At 39.2% G+C, this 24577-nt stretch overlaps 1 protein-coding gene across 36 annotated transcripts in view; it reads right to left on the reverse strand.

Annotated features, from left to right (window-relative positions):
• PRR16 (proline rich 16) overlaps nucleotides 1–22966 on the reverse strand; it is a 1143323-nt gene extending 1120357 nt beyond the window's left edge. For 25 of the 36 annotated variants that reach the window (XR_015167097.1, XR_015167111.1, XR_015167105.1 and 22 more), the window contains exons 1-3: nucleotides 22652–22966; nucleotides 14399–14498; nucleotides 2644–2687 (exon numbers count right to left, since the gene is read on the reverse strand). The gene's annotated coding sequence lies outside the window, so the exon portion shown is untranslated. Of the gene's footprint in view, nucleotides 1–1163; nucleotides 1306–1336; nucleotides 2075–2129; nucleotides 2415–2643; nucleotides 2688–6667; nucleotides 7017–14398; nucleotides 14499–22651 lie in introns of those variants that run through there. The other 11 variants (XR_015167121.1, XR_015167119.1, XR_015167120.1 and 8 more) reach the window with 7 other exon arrangements.
• Between the last annotated feature and the right edge of the window lie 1611 nt (nucleotides 22967–24577).

Raw genomic sequence — 24577 nt, forward strand, 5'->3', positions numbered from 1 at the left:
TGCTTGCATAAAAAAAACAGGCACAGAGAGCCACTCTTTTGTTAGGCAGGGAATGGTGGGAACAGAAATCCAAGCTTCCAAATACCAGCCAAGGGACAACTCTGCAAACAGTCCTTTCTAAGTAGCCTCAGGCCTGCTGTGAGAACTCTTTTCTGCACATACCCTTAGAAATGGAATAGCCAAACTTTTGTGTCTAAAGCTGGAATCCTAAAGAAAACCTCAAGCTTTGAGGGGGGAAGGATATAGATTCATGGAAAAGTATTAAACTAGATTTTCTTTAAGGAAGAAGGGATGACAGTATTGAATGAAAAAGGAACAACAGCCTCATCCCCATGTGTCTTCTCTGAGATGGAGAACGGCCTTTTAGCAAGTGGAAGTGTCCAATGTTCATCTCTGACACAGAAGGATTGAGTAGGGAGTATTTTTGTACTACCATGGAGAATCCCAGGGACGGGGGAGCCTGGTGGGCTTCAGTCTATGGGATCGCACAGAGTCGGACACAACTGAAGCTACTTAGCAGCAGCAGCAGCAGCAGTAGTGATATTTATGGATACTTTGTAATTTAAATATTGAGTTGTAACTTTGAAAACCAAATCAAAAGCAACTTGAGCATGTTCTTGGCAAAAGAAGAACAGAAATACCTCATGCCCTAGTAGGCTTGAAAGGCAAAGACCCAAGTAATAGACTTGATATACTTAAGACTCATGTCCAGCTTTTCTGATTTGTACCATTTTTCTAGGATTTTTATATGACTTCAAAGAAATGTAATCCTCCCCTTTATACCATCAACCCCACCAAAACATTTTTTAAAAGGAAATTGATAGAGTTACCTAGCTAGAGTTAACTTTTTATATATATTCAAGAAATACAATCATGTGATTCTCTGTGAATCTCTTTTGGTAGAACAAAATCATTCCAGTTAAACACACAATATAACATTTCATAAAATGCACAAACAAAGCAGTAAGTAGAAGATACAGAACATCTGTTTAAGGAGTAATGTCCTGGAAACAGATGCAAGCTGTCCTCAGCCCCAACAAAGGAAAACTGGCAGTTAACAAAGAATATTACATGCTTACTCCCTGATTTTCAGACAAACCACCATGGTTATGAGAGGGGCCTGGGCAATTAGGTAAATGACACCCCACACACCAACACCCAGAAACTCTGGCAACATTTTATTCATGTTCAAAAAGTAGCTTATTTAAAGAATAGCTGACTAATTGATTTAAACACCGAGGAACCTTGTGTTTCTCTGATAACAAATCCAGGATCCCTATGTGCATATTTTCTGCAACTGCTTGGCTACAACAAGGAAAATGCTTTAAGTTAGAAATGCTCCCATCATAATCATCTGGAAGGAAAATGGATTTACCCTTAGATGCACACCAAGCATTCTCAATTTCGTATTATTCTATTCTTTTCAAAGAGTGGATTTCTTAAACACACAACTAAACGCTATCTAATGTTGATGACTTTGAAGGATTTTTTAGAAATAAATTCATAAATAAAAAATTAACTAAATCAATGACAGTCATGTATTGAGGTAAATACGACTGACATATTTATCTCATTTTGAACTGAATTCTGAATATATATTATTTTAGACATTTGGAAAATGAATAGTTAAAAATATTCTGACATAGCTTTAAATTGGCTGGCATTTTGTTGCTGCTATTCTCTTATACTTTCCAGTTTAAAGCAGGTGAATTCTGCAACAAACTGAATGCTTATGACTCCCCGAAATTCATATGTTGAAACTTAACCCCTCCGTGTTATTATACCAAAGAATATGGTATCTTCTAAGCCTCTCAATTCACAAAGTAAGAAATAGAAAAAAAAATGGAAAACAAAGCATAAGGAATGGAAACTACAGAAGGATGCCACATGTCAAACCTTTCTAAACTTTCAGGTAGGATGTATACTAAATGCATCACAGATGGGACTATGGACGAACGGCTGAATCACGTTCGCCCTCACGTCACGGTGAAAGAAGACTAAGCCCAGGGGTGAGCGAACCAAACCCTGGAATGACCACACTCCTACAATGCTCCTACAAGGAGAGGTGAAGCCGCTGAGATTAAAAAACACAAATAGAGTTTGTCAGAAGCCATGGCAGACTTTCCTGGCCTTATGGCTAAACTGAGAGGCATCTGAGCCACACAATCTTCTGGCATGTAGGTACCTGTTGTTGATTAGTCGCTAAATCATGTTTGACTTTTTTGCAACCCCATGGACTGTAGCCAGCCAGGCTCCTTTGTCCATGGGATTTCCCAGACAAGGATACTGCAGTGGGTTGCCATTTCCTTCTCTAGGGGATCTTCCAGACCCAGGAATTGAACCTGCCTCTCTTGCATTGCAGGCAGTTTCTTTACCACTGAGCCACCGGGGAAGCCCCAACATGTTCCTAACTGCTGGGTGACAAAAGAAACATGAAGAGAAACTACTCATCTAGACAGAAAAAGGCTTTCACTGCAACTCTATCTGAGTACTTTGATCAATGTCTTATCTCTATGCATCCCACAACCACACATGAAACTTGGTTTCTGGATTTCTGATCTATAAAATTAACTGATAATACGAAATTTAATCTTCATTTTCATTGAGACATTCAGTACACAGAAATGGACATGGACTTCTTACCAAGTTCTCTTCATCTTCCAGTAGGAACAAATGTAGACTTTCTTCTGTGAGGATAAATTAAAAAAAAATCTTAAGTATATAAAGCAGTTCAACTCAGAGATGACTCTGCAGAATCAGAATTAATAATTTCCTGGTTAATAAATTTAAGAAACTGTTAATACTAATTTAGTACAATAACACACACACACACACACAGAAGTCGCTCAGTCGTGTCCGACTCTTTGCAACCCCATGGATTGTAGCCCACCAGGCTCCTCGGTCCATGGGATTTTCCAGGCATGAATACTGGAGTGGGTTGCCATTTCCTTCTCCAATTTAGTACAATAACATCTTTTTAAAACAATTTGAGTTTTCAACAAGTTTCAAAAGAGCATTTCATCCATGAAACTAGGTTAGATAGTCACCACAAAGATATATACATATATCTGAAATCATATAAAACTGTACATGAATGGAAACATTCCGTGGAAAATTTAAAACCATAGGAAAGCAAAACACGTACAGTTAGCTACCATAAGAATAGCAAATTAGTGAAGTAGGAAACAAGTTCAAAGTTTTCTTAAAAGTTTAAAAAAGATGAGAACAAAATAATGAAATAAAGATAAGCGTTCTTGAGAACAAAGTCACTAAAAGAAAAATCTCAAAATTTCTCACCACACACACAACCAAGTGTGGTGATGGATGTGTTAACTAACTTATCATGGCAACCATTTCATAATACATATTTCTTCCTCTTTTCAGAAGATTTTACATTTTTTCAGACTTTCATTATTGTTTATAACTCTGTAATAAACAATCTTGTACATAAATCTCTGTATGTATCTGATTGTTTTATTAAGGTAGGTTTCTGCCTGAGTCAGAAAAACACTTTTTAATTTAAAATTTAATTTAAATTTTTTTCTGGAAAGATTTTTATATTTAATCTTCATAAATACTTTTTTGTGTGCCTATGTATCAGATGGTAAAGGATCTGCCTGTGATCTAGGAGACCCCAGGTTTGATCCCTGGGGCTTCCCTGATAGCTTAGTTGGTAAAGAATCCACCTGCATTTCAAGAGACCCTGGTTCAATTCCTGGGTTGGGAAGATCCGCTAGGGAAGGGATAGGCTACCCACTCCAGTATTCTTGGGCTTCCCTTGTGGCTCAGCTGGTAAAGAATCCGCCTGCAATGCAGGAGACCTGGGTTTGATCCCTGGGTTGGAGAGATCCCCTGAAGAAGGGAAAGGCTACCTACTCCAATATTCTGGGTGGAGAATTCCAAGGACTGTATAGTCCATGGGGTCACAAAGAATCAGACATGACTAAGTGACTTTCACTTCCACAGGTTCAATCCCGGGGTTGGCAAGATTCCCTGGAGAAGGGAATGGAGACCCACTCCAGTATTCTTGCCTGGAGAATCCTATGGACAGAGAAGCCTGAACGGCTACAGTCTATGGGCTCACAAACAGTTGGACACGACTGAGCAACTAACACACACATGTATATATACACATATATACATGTTTATAAGTACAAGAATGTTCAGTTGGGTGGGCCTGCCAGCTGGACTCAGTGTTTAAGTGGAGCCGCTAGGTAGGTTCCTTGGTCAGGCAGGTCTGCTAGCTATGCAATTAGGTGGGGTCCACTGGCTTGTCTCTGCAATCATCACTGTTTGGATGGGGTTGCCTACTCTAACATGTTCATTGGTGGGTGGCACCACTAGCTGGACTCTGTAATTGGGCAGGACTATGAACTGGGCTCCACAATCCCTCCTGATCTAGTACGTTTCCAGGCTGTTTCCTGACCAAACAGTGCTGCGGATGTAGATGGGCTCTCAGTCAGGGAACTGTGGTTGGACGGGGCCTCAGGTTACACTGTGCAATCAGGTGAGGCTACAAGCTATGCCCTGAAGTTGGACAGGGCCACAGGCTGGGTTGAAAGATCCCATAGACCACTGGCTGTGATGTACTACTGGGCATGTTGACTGGCCTGGCTCACTGGTCAGCAGGGCCTCCAGCTGGATCTCACTGTTGAGTTTATACCACAGCCAGAATAGCCCATTTCAGCCCAAATCTGGCAGAAATGCCAACTGAACAAATTTATCTGATGGGACCACTGACTTGGCTCTGCAGAAGGGTAGAGCCACTGGCTGGGATTTCTGCTTAGGCATGACTACATGCAGAAATGGCAGCCAAGATCTCAGTGCTGGTTGCTGTAAGCCCTGCCCACTTCCCTATCTCTATCTGATCTCTAGGGGAAAAACCCCAAAGGTTTCCCCGTGATCCCCATGAGGCAAAACCAGAGAGAGCTCTCTGGGAAGCCTCCCTCAGGGTGGGGAAGCTGGATGTTCACCTTGGGCTCTCCCTCCCAAGCGGAGAAACTGGCGACCTTGGGGCTGGGGAGGGCGGTACTGCACAGGCCTGGGGGAGCAACGGTGCAGTAAGGAGTGTAGCCTCCTCTGATCCTTCCAAGGTGGTCCTTTCAGTCTCCGTGGTCCTGGGGTGCATCAGGATCACTCTAGGTTCTGGGATTTTCACAATGGTGTGTATCTGGATAATTGCTAGTTCTCTTCTTGTGAGAAGCACTAAAGTCAGGAACAATCTACATCATGATCGTGATGATGTCATCGCAAGACCTTAGGTAGCCATTTAAAATAATGCCTTTGAATTATATTTATGACTTTTAAAAATGCACCATATAATACTAAATGGAAAAGATTTTTAAACTAAAAAAAATAGACATGGAAAATGCACTAAAATGGTAACAGCACTTATCTCTGGATGTTGAATTTGAGGTGTTTTTAATTCTTATACTAAGTCATTCAGTGTTTTCCAAAAGTTTCATGAAATTTGAAAAGAATTTTTTTATAATCAAAATTATATATATATATATATATATATATATATATATATATATGCTGCTAAGTCACTTCAGTCGTGTCCAACTCTGTGCGACCCCATAGACAGCAGCCCACCAGGCTCCCCGGTCCCTTGGATTCTCCAGGCAAGAACATTGGAGTGGGTTGCCATTTTCTTCTCCAATGCATGAAAGTGAAAAGTGAAAGGGACGTCACTCAGTCGTGTCCGACTCTTAGCGACCCCATGGACTGCAGCCTACCAGGCTCCTCCATCCATGGGATTTTTCAGGCAAGAGTACTGCAGTAGGGTGCCATCGCCTTCTCCAATATATATAATTTGTATCAACATAAAATATCTTTTCAACAGAGAGCAGCTTCTGATTTTGTCTATCATATTCAAAAGTACTCTCATAGAGCATCTTTAAAATAATATTAAATAGTCTTTTCCCCCCATACCTAAAGGTAGAACATATTGTATATTGTAAATATTTTATATTCTTTTCATATATACTCTGTAATCTCTAAGAATAAAATATTGTTTGAGATGCATGATTCATCTCAAAGGACAAAGAAAAAGATCTTACAAGTTTAGCCACACAGAATGAATGGCACATAATGGACATGGACTGTATCATGCTATGAATCTGGTGAGTTGAGTTTGGGATAAATTACAGAATTTTCTTTCTGCACAAAGCAATTTTTCCCAAATCAAGCTTTTATTAATGTTCATATTGTTCTTATTTTCTATTCATTTAATGGTAAATTACCAGGTTATCTGAAAGCAGTACTAAACTAACTTCTGATTCTTCTTAAAGCAATTTTTTAAAAAAATTACAGCTTGGAAAATAAATGGAAAAGAGTGCCCCTCTGCCTCTCTGAAGGACTTTTTATGGTATTGCTTCCCGTCTTCTCATTCCCTCTATCAAAACAGCATCCCTGTCTTTCCATTAACCATCATCACTTTAACCGCATCTCTTTTATTTCAGTGAATGCAGTCAGTACCAACTATAGTGAGATGTCAGTAAACAACAGACATTAGGCTTTTAACCCACCATGATAGAAAAGTCACTTACTGTCAAAAATATGACACATTTCAAATTGGAAGGCAGCCCTCTCCAACCCTACAATCCCTTACCTGCTCAGGATTCTGCTTGAATTTAGAATCAGCATCACATCTGGGATGTAACTGAGTCTGATATAAACAAACCAAACTCTCAAAATGAAATTAAAGACATGAGAAGGCATGTGTACACCACAATAAAAAAAAATGCTATTTCACAAAGTTACTGAGCAGAGAGAATTAAATTTTTTAAAAAGAGGCCTGTGGACATCCAGGTAGGGCTTCTGTATGTAGCCACCTGTGCCAGGACACTGTAGGATCAGGATGAAAGGTTGATGAAAGTGATTTTCCTAAGGAGGATCCATTGATGTTGACCAATTTATTAAGTAGAATATCCACTTGTCAGTCTGTAGCTAGAAACATAGCTCCTTAGTGCACAGGTATTGATCAGCCTCTCTTTCCAACAAGAATATCTACACTGGAGGAAAAAACAGCTACAATGAGAGTATTCATGGTGAACATACAGCCAGTGCAACAGGAACTAAGTGGACTGGATGACCACTGGGGCACAAGAATCAACAGTCTATGCTTCTATCTGGCCTATTCTGGCCTATGAGAAACACCCACAAAGCCAACTAGTGAACCATCTCTTTCTGTGGGATATCATGCATCCATGAGTGCTCAGTCACTCAGCTGTGTCAGACTCTTTGTGATGCCACGGACTGTAGCCCACCAGCCTCCTCTGTCCATGGAATTCTCCAGGCAAGAGTACTGGAGTGGGTTGCCATTTTCTTCTCCAGGGGATCTTCCTGACCCAAGGATCAAACCCATGTCTCCTGCATCTCCTGCATAGGCAGGCAGATTCTTTACCTGGAAGCCCTCTGTGAGATCTCAGCTAAAGGAAAATTTGAGTACTTTTTGCCCATTGGAGTCACCTATCCAGACTGCACAGTTTTGAGCTGATTTTTTAAATTGAGTTATAATTTACAAACAATGAATTGTATTAATTTTAATTGTACAGCTTGATAAATTTGATGATTTTATTAGCCCAAAGAAACTCCACTTTAATCAAGAAAACCATCCACTATAAATGAACTAGATAAACAGCAAGGACCTACAGAATATAACTATAGTCAATATCTTGTAATATCCTATAATGGAAAAGATCTGAAAAAGAATATGTATGTGTATATATATATATACACACACACACATACATATATATAAAACTGAATCACTTTAACACCTGAAACATCATAAATCAACTACATTTTAATCTTTTAAAAAGATACAATTATTCCTTCAATGCTAAAATTTTTCTCATGCCCCTTCAAGTTTCTTGTCCTTCCCACACAGAAGAAACCATTATTCTGATTTCTGTCACCATAGATTTGCTTTGCCAAGTCTTGAAGTTCACATATATAGAATCATACTTACATCCTCTGTGTCTGACTTTTTCTGCTTAACTTAATGTTTACAAGATTCACCCAGTGTATTGCTTTTATCAGTAGTTTATTTCCTTTTACTGCTAAATAGTATTCTACTTTATCAGTTCAGTTCAGTTGAGTCGCTCAGTCGTGTCCGACTCTTTGCGACCCCATGAATTGCAGCACGCCAGGCCTCCCTGTCCATCACCAACTCCCAGACTTCACTCAAACTCATGTCCATCGAGTCAATACCATCCTGCCATCTCATCCTCTGTCGTCCCCTTCTCCTCCTGCCCCCAATCCCTCCCAGCATCAGAGTCTTTTCCAATGAGTCAACTCTTCGCATGAGGTGGCCAAAGTACTGGAGTTTCAGCATCAGCATCATTCCTTCCAAAGAAATCCCAGGGCTGATCTCCTTCAGAATGGACTGGTTGGATCTCCCTACAGTCCAAGGGACTCTCAAGAGTCTTCTCCAACACCACAGTTCAAAAGTATCAATTCTTCGGCACTCAGCCTTCTTCACAGTCCAACTCTCACACCCATACATGACCACTGGAAAAACAAAAGCCTTGACTAGACGAACCTTTGTTAGCAAAATAACGTCTCTGCTTTTGAATATGCTATCTAGGTTGGTCATAACTTTCCTTCCAAGGAGTAAGCGTCTTTTAATTTCATGGTTGCAGTCACCATCTGCAGTGATTTTGGAGCCCCAAAAAAGAAAGTCTGACACTGTTTCCACTGTTTTCCCATCTATTTGCCATAAAGTGATGGGACCAGATGCCATGATCTTCGTTTTCTAAATGTTGAGCTTTAAGTCAACTTCTTCACTCTCCACTTTCACTTTCATCAAGCGGCTTTTTATTTCTTCTTCACTTCCTGCCACAAGGGGGTGTCATCTGCATATCTGAGGTTATTGATATTTCTCCTGGCAATCTTGATTCCAGCTTGTGCTTCTTCCAGCCCAGCGTTTCTCATGATGTACTCTGCATATAAGTTAAACAAGCAGGGTGACAATATACAGCCTTGATGTACTCCTTTTCCTATTTGGAACCAGGCTGTTGTTCCATGTCCAGTTCTAACTGTTGCTTCCTGATCTGCAATATAGGTTTCTCAAGAGGCACATTCTATTTTATTGATAGATATGAATATGTATATCACAACTTGTTTATCCATTTTTATTGTTAGTGATGGAGAAGGAAATAGCAACGCACTCCAGTGTTTATGCCTGGAGAATCCCATGGACAGAGGAGCCTGGTAGGCTGCAGTTCATGGGGTCACCAAGAGTTGGACACGACTGAAGCAACTTAGCACATTGTTAGTGAATATTGGTTTTGCTGCCAATTTTTGGTTATTATGAATAAAGCTTCTAAGAATCTTATGGTACAAGTCTTTTTGTAGATAAATGATTTTGTTTCTCTTGAGTAACTCTCAGGAATGGAATTGCTGGATCAAAGCAGAGGAGTATATTTAACTTTGTAAGTAATCAAACAGTTTTCTAAAATAGTACATTTTCATAGTCCTACCAGCAGTGTATGAGAGTTCCAGGATCCCTTATCTTTGTCGTATTTGGCATTATCACTCATTTTAATTTTAGTCATTCCAGTAGGTATGTCACCGTGGTTAGCATTTTCTCTTGCATGCTGCCTACTGTCATCACATGATGTAGAGTCCATTTCTTGTGAGTACTGACCATTCCTCTATCATCTTTTAAGAAGTGTCCAGGTCCTTTGCCCATTTTTTTATTGACTTTATTTCCTTTTCACTACTGACTTGTAGCAGTTGTCAGATATATGTATTATACTGGTTTTCTCCCACTCTGTGACATGCTTTTTTATTTTACTACCAGTCTTTATTTTAATAAGAATGAGAACAACATGTTAACTTTGATGAAGATCCAGTTTACTTTTTTCTCTCGTATTGCTTTTTGTGTTCTATGTATATCATTTTTTAGCAAACATATCACAAGACTATTCTCAGTTTATTAAAATGATTATTAATAGCTGCACAGTATTTCAGCAAAAATATTTTGTAGATGTTTAAGTTGTTTCCATTTTACATCAATATAAACAATATAATTATGAATATTCTTTGACAGATTTCTCTCCATGAATCTCTGATTACATTTTAGACACAATACTATTATTGTAGATAATGGATACAAGGGTTCATATTTTGATTTGTTGTTGTTCAGTCACTCATGTGTCTGACTCTGCAAGCTCATGGACCGCAACACGCCAGGCTTCTCTGTCCTTCACTATCTCCTGAAGCTTGCTGAAACTCACATCCATTGAGTCAATGATGCCATTTAACCATCTCATCCTCTGTCCCCTGTTTCTCCTCCTGCTCTCAATCTTTCCCAGCATGAGGGTCTTTTCCAATAAGTTGGCTCTTTGCCAAAATATTGGAGCTTCAACTTCAGCACCAGTACTTCCAATGAGTATTCAGAGTTGATTTATTTTAGGATTGACTGGTTTGATCTCTTAGCTGTCAAAGGGACTCTCAAGAGTCTTCTCCAACACCACAGTTCAAAAGCATCAATTCTTTGATGCTCAGCCTTTTTTATGGTCCAACTCTCACATCCATGGGCTTCCCTGGTGGCTCAGAGGGTAAAGCGTCTGCCTGCAATGTGGGAGACCAGGGTTTGATCCCTGGGTCAGGAAGATCCCCTGGAGAAGAAAATGGCAACCCACTCCAGTATTCTCACCTGGAGAATCCCATGGACAGAAGAGCCTGGCAGGCTACAGTCCATGGGGTCGCATAGAGTCAGACATGACTGAGCGACTTCATTTTCACTTTCTTTCTCACACCCATACATGACTACTAGAAAAACCACAGCTTTGACTAGATGGACCTTTGCCAGCAAAGAAATGTCTCTGCTTTTTAACACGCTGTCTAGGTTGGTCATAGCTTTTCTTCCAAGGAGCAAGCATCTTTTAATTTCATGGCTGCAGTCACCATCTGCAGTGATTTTGGAGCCCAAGAAAATAAAGTCTGTCACTGCTTCCATTGTTTCCCCATCTATTTGCCATGAAGTGATGGGACTGGATGCCATGATCTTTGAGTTTTGAATGTTGAGTTTTAAGCCAGCTTTTTCACTCTCCTGTTTCACTTTCATCAAGAGGTTCTTCAGTTCCTCTTTACTTTCTGCCATTAGGGTGGTGTCATCTGCATATCTGAAGTTACTGATATTTTTTCCGGCAGTCCAGACTCCAGCTTGTGATTCATCCAGCCTGGCATTTCACATAATGTACTCTGCATGTAAATTAAATAAGCAGGGTGACAATATAGTCTTGACATACTCCTTTCCCAGTTTGGATCCAGTCCATTGTTCCATGTCTGGTTCTGACTGTTTCTTCTTGACCTGCATACAGATTTCTCAGGAGGCAGGTTAGGTGGTGTGGTATTCCCATCTCTTGAAGAATTTTCCACAGATTGTTGTGATCCACACAGTCAAAGGCTTTAGCATAGTCAATGAAGCAGAAGTAGATATTTTTCTGGAATTCTTTTTCTATGATCCAATGCATGTTGGCAATTTGATCTCTGGTTCCTCTGCTTTTCTAAATCCAGGTTGTACATTTGGAAGTTCTCAATTCAAGTACTGTTGAAGCCTAGCTTGAAGGATTTTGAGCATTACCTTGCTAGCATGTGAAATGAGTATAATTGTGCAGTAGTTTGAACATTCTTTGGCATTGCATTTCTTTGGGACTGGAATGAAAATTGACCTTTTCCAGTCCTATGTCCATTGCTGAGTTTTCCAAATTTGCTGGCATATTGAGTACAGTGCTTTCATTCCATCATATTTTATGATTTGAAATAGCTCAGCTGGAATTCCATCACCTCCACTAGCTTTGTTTGTAGTAATGCTTCCTAAGGCCCACTTGACTTCACACTCCAGGATGTCTGGCTCTAGGTGAGTAACCACACCATCGTGGTTGTCCAGGTCATTAAGGCCTTTTTTGTACAGCTCTTCTGTACATTCTTGCCACACCTCATATTTTGACACCTAATGCTAAATTCGTTTTACCAATTTGTACTCCTATCAGCAGTGTAGAAGAGTGCTTATTCCCAAGTTTCAAACATATGAAAATAAGTATTTGTATGTATTTATTGGAATTTTACATTTCTTCTTTTATGAATCAATTTTGCCTGTCTTTGGAACATTTGGTTTGAGCAGGGAGATTCCTTGACAATATTAACCTTTTGGTTTCCTACACTGCAAACTTTTTATATTTATCATTGATACTTACTTGAAGAGTTTAAGTTTTTGTGTACACAGGACTATCAGAATTTTCCTTTATGTTTTCTGTATTAGTTTGTCTTTTAAAAGGCATTTCCCAGAACTAAATCAGGTATATTTATGCATATGAGTGTCAGGAGCTCTTACTACCAATGGTCTTGGTGTTACCAAGGTAATGCAAAAATAGATACATATATACATACACACACTGATTCAACAAGAAACAACTCGTATCCACTGAGACCATTTCTAGTCACTACTGTCTGGCTCCAATGAGACTCTCATCTGCAGTCCCCGACTTCCTAACCAATGGAGACTCTATTGGGCTTTTGCAAGCTCTATCTCCCTGTACTCTGTTTAGGTCACTTGGCTGCACCAGCGCCTCTGTGACTGCAGTAACTCTATTTCTCCTCCTGGAAAATATTCCCATACTCTGTGAATAGTTTACTCAAGTCCTCTACTCTTTCAGATTGCGGTTAACAGAAGTAAAGCTTCAACAACTCTCTCTGCTATGGACTGAATTGTGTCACCCCTATAGAATTCATGATTTGAGGCGATAACTGCCGATTTGATGATATTTGGAGTCAGAGACTCTGGGAAGTTAATTAAAGCTAAATGAGGTCATAAAAGTGGGATCTGAATTCAATAAGCTTGGCGTCCTTATAAGAAGGGGAAGAAACACCAGAGAGCTCTCCATATTCACAGAGAGGAAAGGCCATTGAAAACACAGCAAGAAGGTAGTCATCTACAAGCTGAGAAGAGACATCTCACCAAAGACCAATCCTGCCAGCACCTTTATCTTGGACTGTTAGCCTTCAGAACTGTGAGAAAACTGATTCCTGCTATTTAAGCCACTCAGTCTGTAGTGCATTGTTATGATAGCTCTAGAAGATGGATATACTCTGCAATAGAATCTTCTCTCAAGGGTACACTTACTTATTCTCAGGTACTCTTGATGTAGGTAATGGACTCAGAGTCACCAGATTTGTTTTGAATCAATCATTCGAAATGCTTCATAGGTGATCTGCAACCCTTCTTTAGAATATATGGTCCCTGAACATTTTCTGCCCTCAACTTCAGAACCTGTACTACAATTTTGAAACTCATGAAAAAAAAAAAGAAAAAAAAACAGTATGCAGTATCCTGCTACATTTCAATTAGCTTCTGAGACTAATCAAAATTCACCCCTGGTGCTGGGAGAGACCAGCCTTTTCAAAAGCCCTTGACCACCAACACGGGAACAAAGTGAGAGTCTGTCAGCAAGGAAGAAGGGGAATGATGTTGGGTAGGCAGACAGGAGTACCCACCACAAGGAAGGTGCTTGCAGTGGCTTTAAAAGAAAATTTTCCTCTAGCCAAACTGAGCTAAAACACAGAACTCCAAAGCCAATTATTCATCATTTTAATACTAGAATTATAGTAACCTTAGTCATGTTTAGAATCAGCCTTTTCTGTACAGATGTAGAAAGATAGCTATATTCTATGCATCTCTTCCTAGCTTTTTGACTTTTGTTTTTTCCCTTTAAAATCTCTTTACATTCCAGAGCTGAATAGGGGACAGGAAAAGTAAAGGAAAATGAAAAGAGAGAAGGAAGCTTCTGACAAGTCTGTAGTGCCTCTGAAATACCCATTTTGGTCTTTTAGAGATCATAAAAAGCAAGAAGCCACGCTCTAAGTCGCACAAGCAAGAGTACAGAGCAGGTTCTTATCAGAAATCAGGAGTAGAAAAGAGAGCAAGAAGCCAGGAAGTCAAGGATAATGGGTATCCCTTTCTGCCCTTCTAAACATACTGTCCAGCCTCTCTACCCTGCCTTTTTCCCCAGCACACTGACCTCTACAGATGGTACCACCTGGACCCCTTGCCCTCTGGCTTCCACACTGGTTTGCTATTGGTTGACTGGTAGGAGATAAAGGGTGGGAGAAGGAAAAGGTCAAGGAATTTACCCCCACTGTATCCTTCTCTGGTGATGCTTGGCTGTGGCTGTGTTCTGGCCACAACTTGGTCACAATTCCTGTCACACGGACCCTCTCCCGACTGCAACTCTCCCCCTTTTCTCATAACTACCACCTTCCTTTGTTCTTCCAGATCCAGGGGTAGCATGTTTCACCAAAGATGCTTCACCATTCTTTGTCTGTTCCCTTCAGCCTACTGACACCATTGCTAACTGCCACTTTGTTAAGCCTCTTTTTTGCTTACCACTTTGAATTTGCCATCTGTTTGCTGCATGGACTCTTACTGATACCTCGGGTTACAAGTTCAGAAGAAGCACGTATCTGAGTCAGGGTAGATAAATATCCTGAAACGCAAGACAAAAAGAAATCAAGTTATCAGCAGTCAGAGTGCCAAACTAAAAACCTGATTCTGATACAAGATCAGATTAAATAAGAAACCTCTTCTACACTTATTCTAAGACAAACTGAAGCCAACAAACCGATGGAAGAAATAGCTAGTAAATCATGACAAAAACAGACATAGAAGGGATTGGTCACAGGGATAAAGTACAGAAAAACTGATCTACAGACCACTCTCACTTTTCTTTTTTCCAAGTCTTGCAGTTTCTATCCCCAGATTTTCTCCCATTGTATAATTTTATCCATTCTTCTTAAGCCTTCAATTTATCTTCCAGGCAGAATAATACAAAGTTTTTGTGATTTTTTTTTAACTTAAACTTTTTTCTTCAGTTACTACCACCCCAACTGCTTGGATATTCCCTAGCCACTCAAAATTAACTCATCCCACACTTATCATATCTTCATCCTTTCACAGTAACTGGCCACTCCTCCTGACCTACTTATTTTATATGGGTAGTGTCTGCCATCTCCCATTCCACCATGCTCACTAATTCAGACATCTTTCTACTACCTTTCCTGACAAACTCTAAGTCTGTTGTCAAAGAATCCAGATGGTGAATCACTGTAACTTCTATGGGTTTCAGTCTTCCTCTCCAGCCTTGTCTCTCACCGCTTCTTTTCATCATCATCATCCCATTTCTTGGAATACAATGCAAGCCTTGCCTCTATATTATTTAATAAAAAAATCTTTTGCCAAATAATCCTATTGACACATGTCAAGTGCCACTTTCCTCAAAAACTTTTCCCTCTTTTCTTTCTCCAGCCAAACATCCTCCTCTCCTTCTGACTATTTGACATACCCCTTTTAATACGCTTGTTCTCTGGTATTTATTATAATCATTTATTATATATTATAATCATGACGACTATTATGTATGATACTGTTTTGTATAATAACTATTTATATAATAATAATGTGTTATATATTATACTCATGATTCTACAATACAGAAATATTTTCTAGGCTAAATTTCAATTGCTTGAAAGCAGGAAAGATCCTATTTGCTTTACCCTCCACAGCACCTGTTTTCAAAAAAATAATGTCAATGGTACTGAGTTGTAGTACATTTTCTGATATGCATATCAAATTTCCAGAGAAAATTATTTTTAAAATTAAACAAAGACTATCATAAATTGAAAACCCATGCAGTATATAGCTTCTATATCTTGACACTAAATTTCATTTTTAAAATGTTAGAAAATAAAGAAAGCTGGATTAACTTCCCAAACAATATTTAACTTTGAAATCTTAACCAAGCCAATCCCTGTAGGAGTGACAAGTTTGTGTCTATAATTCACCTTAACGGATTTGGTAACAATACATCTTTCTCTCCCAGACATTTATTCTGGACAAGCATGCAGTAGTTTGTTAGCAAAATGAAAACACTTGTGCCTGCATTGAAATTTTACTGATTAGCACATATATGAAGCAGAGACTGAAAAACAAATGTTGTTTTGCAAGGAGGTTTTCTGTTTTCACAAAAACACCCACTCTGGCTGAGAATGAATAATTTGGACCTAAAAGTTTCCCCCAGAAAACCTTGATAAAATCCTTTATAATTTTATGAATCTTCCTCCATGTTTTTCTAATTATTTAGGACAACTGCATGAAAATATGTTCTTTGATTTACGCTATTCATTTTCTTAATAACCATGACTGAGTATTAGCATGATAATTTCTTGAATAGTGTTCATCAGATTCCCCTATAATGACATTAATGCCTGTTTTGTAATTTTCCTGAAGCCCTCACTCCCCAAGGACCATTCTCCATCTTGATATTGTTTGTAACCATACGCAGTGGACACCTTGCTTTTTTGCTTTGTTTGCCTATCTTATTCATAGCCCTTTCTTCTCTTGTCAGGTCCCAGTTTTCTTTTGGGAAAACTCCCTTCCCCATACCCTCAGTCCTTGTGGTCTGGGCTGGTGGAGTTGACTCTACCCTAAGTCCTAAAAATGGGCACACTCCAGCCTGTGAAGTCACATCACTTTCTCTCCTGACTATGGTGTCAGTTCTAGTTCACAAAGGATTAATGAATCAAGTGAATCAATGAATTCACAAGAATCAGGCCAGAGACTGGTGGGAATCCTTAGACTTGGGTTTCCAATTGGGTTGCTAATAGCTTAGACATTTCTGGGGAGGAGCCCACCTAAAGATGAAACCAATACAGGAAAGCAGAACAAAAGGTGGAAAATGAGAGATTTCTAATACAATTAATTGTGCGCCTGGACTCAGTGACATCTCTGGATTACTAATCAGGTAAGCCAGTTTTGTTTTTAATTCAGTTTGTAAATAAATTCTCTTTTTTATAATTAAATTAATTTGAAATTATTTTCTGTCCCTTATAAATGAAAAGATTCATAGCTGGTATGCCATGGAGCAGCAGTCTCCAACCTTTTTGGCACAAAGAACTAATTTCGTGGAAAACTGTCGTTCCACGGACCATGACAGGGGGGATGGTTTCAGGATGATTCAAGCGCATTACATTTATTAGGCAATTTATTTTTACTATTATTCCATCAGCTCCACCTCAGATCACCAGGCAATAGATCCTGGAGATTGGGGACCTCTGCAATGGGGCACCACACACTCTTTGACCACCTTCCTCTCTGACGAAAGATCAGTGTCAGCCTGGCCGCCTCCTCTATTCTGTGGTGCTCATAAGCATACCTCTTTCCAGGGCCTGATATATAACCATCATCTACAAACTCGAGAAACACCTTTGGGCTTTATTCTAACTACAACTCCTCTCCCTCACCGTGCACTGTGCAAAGTCATTTCTCTAATGTTGATTTACTAATTCATCCCAGAATGTATTTCAGTTCCTTCTGCTTCTTTCATATTTCCCAAAATATGCTTTAAGCTTTTAAAGTTAAAAAACAAATTTAATATATTTCAAATAGGGAAATCAATAAAATATGTAGAAATAATTCACAACAAACATATAAATTAATAAGATCACTGATGGGGGCTTTGAGACACATATTTCACAAATTGGTGATTTTAAAATAGGCACAGCAAGTAGCTAGTATAGGTTGAGGAGAAATTAGGAGGTCCCCTCTTCATCCCCTAACTCTACCACCTCACTGTCTATCATCAGATCAGATCAGATCAGTCGTTCAGTCGTGTCCGACTCTTTGCGACCTCATGAATTGCAGCACGGCAGGCCTCCCTGTCCATCACCAACTCCCAGAGTTCACTCAGACTCACACCCATCGAGTCAGTGATGCCATCCAGCCATCTCATCCTCTGTCGTCCCCTTCTCCTCTTGCCCCCAATCCCTCCCAGCATCAGAGTCTTTTCCAATGAGTCAACTCTTTGCATCAGGTGGCCAAAGTACTGGAGTTCAGCTTTAGCATCATTCCTTCCAAAGAAATCCCAGGGCTGATCTCCTTCAGAATGGACTGGTTGGATCTCCTTGAAATCCAAGGGACTCTCAAGAGTCTTCTCCAACACCACAGTTCAAAAGCATCAATTCTTCAGCACTCAGCCTTCTTCACAGTCCAACTCTCACATCCATACATGACCACAGGAAAAACCATAGCCTTGACTAGACGAACCTTTGTCGGCAAAGTAATGTCTCTGCTTTTGAATATGCTATCTAGGTTGGTCATAACTTTCCTTCCAAGGAGTAAGCAGCGTCTTTTAATTTCATGGCTGCAGTCACCATCTGTAGTGATTTTGGAGTCCAGAAAAATAAAGTCTGACACTGTTTCCACTGTTTCTCCATCTATTTCCCATGAAGTGATGGGACTGGATGCCATGATCTTCGTTTTCTGAATGTTGAGCTTTAAGCCAACTTTTTCACTTTCCTCTTTCACTTTCATCAAGAGGCTTTTTAGTTCTTCTTCACTTTCTGCCATCAGGGTGGTGTCATCTGCATATCTGAGGTTATTGATATTTCTCCTGGCAATCTTGATTCCAGCTTGTGCTTCTTCCAGTCCAGCATTTCTCATGATGTACTCTGCATATGAGTTAAATAAACAGGGTGACAATATACAGCCTTGACGAACTCCTTTTCCTATTTGGAACCAGTGTGTTGTTCCATGTTCAGTTCTAACTGTTGCTTCCTGACCTGCATACAAATTTCTCAAGAGGCAGATCAGGTGGTCTGGTATTCCCATATCTTTCAGAATTTTCCACAGTTTATTGTGATCCACACAGTCAAAGGCTTTGGCAGAGTCAATAAAGCAGAAATAGATGTTTTTCTGGAACTCTCTTGCTTTTTCGATGATCCAGCAGATGTTGGCAATTTGATTTCTGGTTCCTCTGCCTTTTCTAAAACCAGCTTGAACATCAGGAAGTTCACGGTTCACATATTGCTGAAGCCTGGCTTGGAGAGTTTTGAGCATTACTTTACTAGCATGTGAGATGAGTGCAATTGTGTGGTAGTTTGAGCATTCCTTGGCATTGCCTTTCTTTGGGACTGGAATGAAAACTGACCTTTTCCAGTCCTGTGGCCACTGCTGAGTTTGCCAAATTTGCTGGCATATTGAGTGCAGCACTTTCACAGCATCATCTTTCAGGGTTTGGAATAGCTCAACTGGAATTCCATCACCTCCACTAGCTTTGTTCGTAGTGATGCTTTCTAAGGCCCACTAGACTTCACATTCCAGGATGTCTGGCTCTAGGTGAGTGATCACACCATTGTGATTATCTGGGTCATGAAGATCTTTTTTGTACAGTTCTTCTGTGTATTCTTGCCACCTCTTCTTAATATCTTCTGCTTCTGTTAGGTCCATACCATTTCTGTCCTTTATTGAGCCCATCTTTGCATGAAATGTTCCTTTGGTATCTCTGATTTTCTTGAAGAGATCTCTAGTCTTTCCCATTCTGTTGTTTTCCTCTATTTCTTTGCATTGATCGCTGAGGAAGGCTTTCTTATCTCTTCTTGCTATTCTTTGGAACTCTGCATTCAGATGTTTATATTTTTCCTTTTCTCCTTTGCTTTTCGCTTCTCTTCTTTTCACAGCTATTTGTAAGGCCTCCCCAGACAGCCATTTTGCTTTTTTGCATTTCTTTTCCATGGGAATGGTCTTGATCCCTGTCTCCTGTACAATGTCATGAACCTCATTCCATAGTTCATCAGGCACTCTATCAGATCTAGGCCCTTAAATCTATTTCTCACTTCCACTTCCCTTGGATTTGATTTAGGTCATACCTGAATGGTCTAGTGGTTTTCCCTACTTTCTTCCATTTAAGTCTGAATTTGGCAATAAGGAGTTCATGGTCTGAGCCACAGTCAGCTCCTGGTCTTGCTTTTGCTGACTGTATACAGCTTCTCCATCTTTGGCTGCAAAGAATATAATCAATCTGATTCTGGTGTTGACCATCTGGTGACGTCCATGTGTAGAGTCTTCTCTTGTGTTGTTGGAAGAGGGTGTTTGTTATGACCAGTGCATTTTCTTGGCAAAACTCTATTAGTCTTTGCCCTGCTTCATTCCGTATTCCAAGACCAAATTTGCCTGTTACTCCAGGTATTCTTGACTTCCTACTTTTGAATTCCAGTTCCCTATAATGAAAAGGACATCTTTTTTGGGTGTTAGTTCTCAAAGGTCTTGTAGGTCTTCATAGAACCATTGTCTATCATAGTTCCTATGAAACCACTATTAATTATTTTACCATTTGATACACACACACACACACACATACTCACACACCAATGGAATATTATTCAGCCATAAAAAATGAAATAATGCCATTGCAGCAACATGGATGGTTGTACAGATTATCATACTAAGTGAAGCAAGTCAGAAAGATAAAGACAAATATATGATCACTTATTGTAGACTCTAAAAAATGATACAAATGAACCTTATTTACAAAACAAAAACAGCTACACAGACATAGAAAACAAATTTATGGTTACTAAAGGAGAAAGAGGTGGTAAGGAAGGATAAATTAGGAGTTTGAGATTAACATATACACACTGCTGCTGCTGCTGCTAAGTCACTTCAGTCGTGTCCGACTCTGTGCGACCCCATAGACGGGAGCCCACCAGGCTTCCCCGTCCCTGGGATTCTCCAGGCAAGAACACTGGAGTGGGTTGCCATTTCCTTCTCCAATGCAGGAAAGTGAAAAGTGAAAGTGAAGTCGCTCAGTCGTGTCCAACCCTCAGCGACCCCATGGACTGCAGCCTACCAGGCTCCTCCGTTCATGGGATTTTCCAAGCAAGAGTACTGGAGTGGGGTGCCATTGCCTTCTATGACATATACACACTACTATATATAAAATAGATAAATAGCAAACTATATATAAAATAGATAAATAGCAAGTTTCTACTGTTTGGCATAGGGAACTATATTCAATGTCTTTTAATAAACCATAATGAAAAAGAATATGAAAAAAAATATTTACATATGTATAACTAAATCAATTTGCTGTACACCAGAAACTAATACAACAATGTAAATAAATTAGACTTCAATTTTTAAAAATTAATAATTTTACCATTTGAGGTTTTAAAAAAGTGAGCTGGACAGTAAACTCATTGCACATGTTTTGCTCACTAACAGTCCAAATTTATAGCCTGACATCTATGAGTATACCCATGAATAAAAAACAAAATGTGAAAGAGTAAGAAAATCCTAGAAAATTCATTGCTCATAGTCCCCAAAAGACATCACCATTCAGTTTCACGTTATGTAGGGATAAAATTGTCATTATGTCAGACTGATATAACTTCAGAAAATCCTGATTTTTCTATTAAAGATTATTTTAAAAAATGGAATAGGACTCAAAATAAACTGCTCTGCCATGTTCAAGAAAAATTGATATGTGTAAAATTTCCAAGCTTCATTTTCTTCATCAGGCCTTTTGACAGGGGACATTATATTATTTCTGACTTTTATCTCACTATTCAGAAAGGATGATCATAGCAGCTTGAATAATAGATCAGTCTGATTAATAAAACCTCTGCTCTACTCCAAGTTACATGAGCTTCATTATGAAAAGTAATTGGCCACACTGAATTTACTGTGGGAGTCAGCTAATGCTGAATACAAAAGCAGAGAGAGATATAAGAGGAAGACTTGATTCAAGGTCATATATGTTGTAAAGAAAGCTGAGTGATCCTTAGAGGAGAAAAAAAAAAAAAAAGTTGGTTCTATTTAAAAAGCACTCAACCGGAAATTAAGCTTTAAATTTTGAATAAATAAATGTCTTGCTGGACAGAAAAATCTAGGGCCCCAAGCCCAACGGGCACCCGAAAATGGTTTTGTAACCTTGTCACTGTTGGACATCAATGTCACAATAATTGAAACCTAGTTACTGGCCGGTTTTATCATCCCTCTTCTTACAATACCTTATTTCAATCATCCATCTATTGCAACTATCAGAGCTAGGGAGTGATGACAAGGGCCCCTGTCACATCGGTAATACACAATTAAATTTAAAAGCTTCTAATTTCACATGCAATACTGATCAGACTTTTTAAGTGAATAAGATCACCGGATCTCTCAAATCCCCTGCAATAATTGTCAGTTCAAAATGCACCTGAGGAAGGGGGTTGGGCTATACGTTTTGAATGAGCAAATCATGTAATAAGACAATACTAGCACTTCTTCTTCCCCCGTTGCATTACTACAAAGTGATAGTGAACAACCTGTAGAATTCCCTCTAGTTGAGAATGTACAAATCAAAACAGTGAATGCATTCCTTTGCTTGTATTTAGTAGTAAGGCTCAACTGGGTATGTTTTACCCTAATCTTAGAGACCGGAAATTACATATATATAAAACCTGAAGTATGTGAAATTTACTAATAGTGTGTGTGTATATATATATATATATGTAATATATGAAATATCCAAATTATATATATATATATATGGACATATTCTGAAGGTATTAAAGCAGCCTAGGAATTCAGAGGTTTCCACAGGTACATATGTGTATGTTTTATAGATTATTCAAACCAGTCCAAAAATAACACTGTGTAGAAAGGCTCTCTTCTCCAACAATCCAAATTCTATCCAGTCCTGAAACCTTGTTCAAGATCTGCCTTCTCTGTGGTCTTCTCATTTTTTAAATCCAGCCCATCCTCCATCCTCTCTGAAATATGACTTTTACTTCACTACCACGTTGCGTATTTATTACTTACTGAAGTGCAGGACCTTATTCCTGAAGTCATCACTGTTGTTAGCTTGAAACAGTCTGAAGTTAGCTGTGAAGACGCGCTAAAAAGTGTAAACAACCGCCCACAGTAGTCATGGATCTGGAGGTGAGTGAACACAGATATGTGGAGGAGGACGGGAAAGTCGGTAGGAAGTAGGAAGGGTTTCCAGAAGAGGTAGAGATGAAGATTGTCCTTAAAGAAGGGTGTCCCTCACACAGCCAGAATGGGAGACAAAAGCCTGGCAGCCTGAAAAAGACGAAGAGGTAGAGATGAACCAGGAAAGGGTTGATGGGAAACCGTAAGGAAGTTCACCTGTTCTCTTCATCTGCAGATGAATCCATCACTAAAGGAGATACACCTGTGCTGAAGGGCAATCTCGCTAACCAAACAGTGAAAGAAATGCAACAGCATGTTCTTCTAAATAATTTAGTTTAGGTGCCATTAGCAAGACAGGAACAAGATGCCAAACTAGTACCCATACTGGTTAATTTTTACTGGTTGTCTAAATTAAGACCACTGTCTAAATTGGACTCTGAAAATGAGTCCAATTATCTCTCACATTGGAAATAGGAGCCTTTCACTTATGAACTATAATGTAAACAGTAGGGGGGAAAGGGACTTTCCTTAAACATCACAACTGAATTTGAAATCCCCAGCAAGGGAGTTGAACTAAAGCAGTATAAAAAAATACATGGAACTTTAGTCCTACTGCCGTTTAACCTCTATGGAAAACATGTACAGATTCACAGAGATTTATGCTTTGCTAAGAGAAACCCACGTTTACCTCCCAACAGTCCAGTGAATCTCAATCTTGGCTGCATATTAAAGGCACCTGGAGAGCTATTAAAACTCACTGAAGACAACATCCACCTGGTCCACTAACTCAGAACCTTCATGGGTGGAGCCCAGGCAGGTGACTTTCCCATGCAGCAGAGCTAAGGACCACTGACATCTCCCTCCTTACAACCACACGTTGCATTCCCAGTTTAGGAATGACTGGACCATCAGCTTGTTTACCATCATTTTCTGAAAGTGGGGGGACACAGCATAGCATATACAAACTTTCAAATTTAGATAAGTTTTTGTCTTAACTATCAATATTGGGCATAATTGACTGAGCAATTATTGAAAGAATCAGAAAAAAATCAATCAATGCATAAACAGGTTTTAAGCAAAGTGGTGAATGAAAACAAAAGTGATAAGAAAAGTAAGAGTAATGAATCATTTAAAAAAATAAAATGTCCTGAAATGGACAAAAGTGGCCAATATTAACTCAGTTAATATTTAGGATGACATATGTATTCACTTCTATGACAACAATAAAACCTATCAGTTTTTAATTCTTGCTAGCAATCACTCGGAGTATTTTATATATGTATTTCATATATTAAACTCAATCTTACAACACTTCTGTGACAGAGAATACTCCATTTTATAGATGAATAAATAAAGCCCATAAAACGACCCAGAGGGATGGTATGGGGAGGGAGGAGGGAGGAGGGTTCAGGATGGGGAACACATGTATACCTGTGGTGGATTCATTTTGATATTTGACAAAACTAATACAATTATGTAAAGTTTAAAAATAAAATAAAAAAAAAAAGTAAAAAAAAAAAAATTAAGTGTTTTGCCTGATATGACATAGCTAGGACCTGAATCAGTTTTCACACAGATTGACTGATACCTCAAGTGACACAGAAGCAATCTGATTCAGTTATCATACTCCACTGTCCTCCAGAGGTTCAGCTTACAGCCTTGTGGTTGGGAGGGGAGGTGGGGCAATGAGGGTCAGGGGATAGCCGTGGATTTTAATTGTTATAAATGACTTTAAAATCTGTTTAGTCCTAATTTAGGGCAGAAATCACCTCATTTGTTGATCCGGGCTCATTTCTGACTTATTCAGTGGACTAT

Source organism: Bos grunniens, chromosome 7, assembly GCF_055505025.1.
Source record: "Bos grunniens cultivar Pamir isolate PY7600 chromosome 7, Bosgru_T2T1.0, whole genome shotgun sequence".
Taxonomy (NCBI): Eukaryota; Metazoa; Chordata; class Mammalia; order Artiodactyla; family Bovidae; genus Bos; species Bos grunniens.